Source organism: Choloepus didactylus, chromosome 2 (assembly GCF_015220235.1).
Source record: "Choloepus didactylus isolate mChoDid1 chromosome 2, mChoDid1.pri, whole genome shotgun sequence".
Classification (NCBI taxonomy): domain Eukaryota; kingdom Metazoa; phylum Chordata; class Mammalia; order Pilosa; family Megalonychidae; genus Choloepus; species Choloepus didactylus.
In genome coordinates, this window is record NC_051308.1 from 60,780,915 (window position 1) to 60,784,565 (window position 3,651).

A 3,651-nucleotide genomic window follows, 5' to 3' on the forward strand; every position below is an offset into this window, starting at 1 on the left:
TAAACTATTACTAATTCTCAGGTATCCTTTTTCGTTGGGAATTTACAAGTTGAACCTATGAATGATGTTGAATTTTCTCCATGGAAGAGAATATTTTTCTTGCCAGCATATATTTTTAAAATGTTAATGTTTATGCCATTCAAATTGGATGCAATAATTATCACAAACACAGGAAAAATTCTAGTAAAATTATTTTCTTTAGTGATAGTATCCACATCCAATAGCTTGAAATAAAAATTTACATGGCCTTCAGTTGAATTGTATGTCATTTTCTTTTAGAATGTCCCTCTTTTCTTTGAAATAATTTCTAAACCACTCTATGCGTTCAACCTTCTGTTTAGCACTCAGATATGGGTTCTCGGAAAGGCCTCAGGTCACCAGCTCCACGAAGTGGCAAATTGGTCCTTGTTTGGGAAAATCCTCCACGTATTTATCCAGAAATGTGTGTTCATGAAATTCAGAACCATCATCATTGAAACCTGCTTCACTGTTAATTGGGAACTCCCACAGTTTCCCTTCTTTTGTCCACTGGATCATTTCTTCAAAACCATTCTGAAAGGGCTGTGGATTTACTGTGGCTAACTACTTAGAGAATTCCACATCCCAAAGCAAAGGTGATGTCTGTTTCATGTGTCTCTTCAGTAACTGCCTTAATATAAAAAATATTAAGTCCCTTCCCCTTGAATATATTTTTTCTTAAATCTTTTTCTAAGATCAGCAGTCTTTTCCTCATCAACAAAATTGTCTGGTCTTTCATCAAATTGAATCTGATGCTCTGGTTTCGTACTAATTGTAGCTGTAGCCAATCTGGCAACTTTCGTAGCTGATGTTATGTCACTGAACCTAACTTTCCTCTTCCTGAGCCCTTGATTCTTTCTCGTGCAGCTGTAGCTGCCTGAGCCACTCTGACTGGTCATTTACTTGTCAAAAGGGAGAGACTCTGTGACAGCAGATGTAGCCACCACTAACTCAGGACTCAGAGACTCATTTCTCTTCTTTGTGGTATCCTCCATAGCTTTTTGAAGCCTACCAATTGTAGCCTCCAAACTTTTAAGTGGTCTTCTGTTGGATGGCTTAGTTGTTTGTACATTTAGTTTGTTTAATTCAACTTTCATGCCCTTAATGATATTTAACAAGTCTTTCATATTCTACATTGTCATGGCTCTTTGAAGTTCCCTTGGAAATCTCAATGGTTGGAACAGACTGTTGCTCATCTTTCTTACTATAGATCATAGTGACTTAACCTATTTTTGAGAGTGAGAAAAACATTTTTAAGCATCTTCAAATTTGCTTCTTCCAGTGTAGTCATTTTGAAGGATGTGCTACCAAATCAATGTGCAATTAAAAACTTATATTCTAAAAATTAATCCATAGAGGCTTTTTTAACAGCTTGCACCCCTTCCTCCAACTTTATTTCCCCCTTTTCCTTCTTGTCCATTTTGGTTCCTTTTCCTACATCACTCTCATACCTCCTGCTGTTCAGAGCAAATAAAAGCCATTGTCTGAGAATGCCCTCTTTTTCTTACTATCAAACACACAGTATTCTCTGCACCTATTTGTCATCCCCCATCTTGTTGAAGGACTTGCCTACCCGGGCTCTGGATTATACCCACTCTCGCCTTCTCAGGAATCTCGTACTATTGATATTTGTATTTTTTTAAGCATATTGATTATCTCAATTAGATTCTTCCCATTGGTTTTTTTTTTTTTTTTTTTTAATCATCATTTTATTGAGACATATTCACATACCACGCAGTCATACAAAACAAATTGTACTTTCGATTGTTTACAGTACCATTACATAGTTGTACATTCATCACCTAAATCAATCCCTGACACCTTCATTAGCACACACACAAAAATAACAAGAATAATAATTAGAGTGAAAAAGAGCAAGCAATTGAAGTAAAAAAGAACACTGGGTACCTTTGTCTGTTTGTTTGCTTCCCCTACTTTTCTACACATCCATCCATAAACTAGACAAAGTGGAGTTTGGTCCTTATGGCATTCCCAATCCCACTATCACCCCTCATAAGCTACATTTTTATACAACTGTCTTCGAGATTCATGGGTTCTGGGTTGTAGTTTAATAGTTTCAGGTATCCACCACCAGCTACCCCAATTCTTTAGAACCTAAAAAAGGTTGTCTAAAGTGTGCGTAAGAGTGCCCACCAGAGTGATATCTCGGCTCGTTTTGGAATCTCTCTGCCACTGAAGCTTATTTCATTTCCTTTCACATCCCCCTTTTGGTCAAGAAGATGTTCTCCATCCCACGATGCCGGGTCTACATTCCTCCCCGGGAGTCATATTCCACGTTGCCAGGGAGATTCACTTCCCTGGGTGTCTGATCCCACGTAGGGGGGAGGGCAGTGATTTCACCTTTCAAGTTGGCTTACCCAGAGAGAGAGGGCCACATCTGAGCAACAAAGAGGCATTCAGGAGGAGACTCTTAGGCACAAATACAGGGAGGCCTAGCCTCTCCTTTGCAGCAACCGTCTTCCCAAGGGTAAAACTTATGGTAGAGGGCTCAACCCATCAAGCCACCAGTCCCCTATGTCTGTGGTCATGTTAGCAACCATGGAGGTGGGGTAGGCGAATACCCCTGCATTCTCCACAGGCTCCTCAAGGGGGCACTACATCTTTTTTTTTTTTTTCCTTGTTTGTCTTTTTTCTTTTTTTTTTTTTTTTAACTTTCCCTTCTTTTTTAAATCAACTGTATGAAAAAAAAAGTTAAAAAGAAAACAAACATACAATAAAAGAACATTTCAAAGAGACCATAACAAGGGAGTAAGAAAAAGACAACTAACCTAAGATAACTGCTTAACTTCCAACATGTTCCTACTTTACCCCCAGAAAGTTACATAATATAGCAACATTTCAGTGAACTTGTTCCTACTACATCCATCAGAAATTAACAGACCATAGTCATTTCTGGGCATCCCCAGAACGTTAAATAGCTTATCTGTTTTTCTTGGATTATTGTTCCCCCTTCCTTAATTGCTCTCTACTGCTAGTTCCCCTACATTCTACATTATAAACCATTTGTTTTACATTTTTCAAAGTTCACATTAGTGGTAGCATATAATATTTCTCTTTTTGTGCCTGGCTTATTTCGCTCAGCATTATGTCTTCAAGGTTCATCCATGTTGTCATATGTTTCACCAGATCGTTCCTTCTTACTCCCGCATAGTATTCCATCGTGTGTATATACCACATTTTATTTATCCACTCATCTGTTGAAGGACATTTGGGTTGTTTCCATCTCTTGGCAATTGTGAATAATGCTGCTATGAACATTGGCGTGCAGATATCTGTTCGTGTCACTGCTTTCCGATCTTCCGGGTATACACTGAGAAGTGCAATCGCTGGATCGAATGGTAGCTCTATATCTAGTTTTCTAAGGAACTGCCAGACTGACTTCCAGAGTGGCTGAACCATTATACAGTCCCACCAACAATGAATAAGAGTTCCAATTTCTCCACATCCCCTCCAGCATTTGTAGTTTCCTGTTTGTTTAATGGCAGCCATTCGAATCGGTGTTAGATGGTATCTCATTGTGGTCTTAATTTGCATCTCTCTAATAGCTAGTGAAGCTGAACATTTTTTCATGTGTTTCTTGGCCATTTGTATTTCCTCTTCAGAGAACTGTCT

The 3,651-nt window shown here is 38.6% G+C and overlaps 1 pseudogene; it reads right to left on the reverse strand.

The window, feature by feature from the left end:
* Nucleotides 1-249: 249 nt before the first annotated feature.
* Nucleotides 250-1,233, reverse strand: LOC119516107 (annotated as a pseudogene).
* Nucleotides 1,234-3,651: the final 2,418 nt, after the last annotated feature.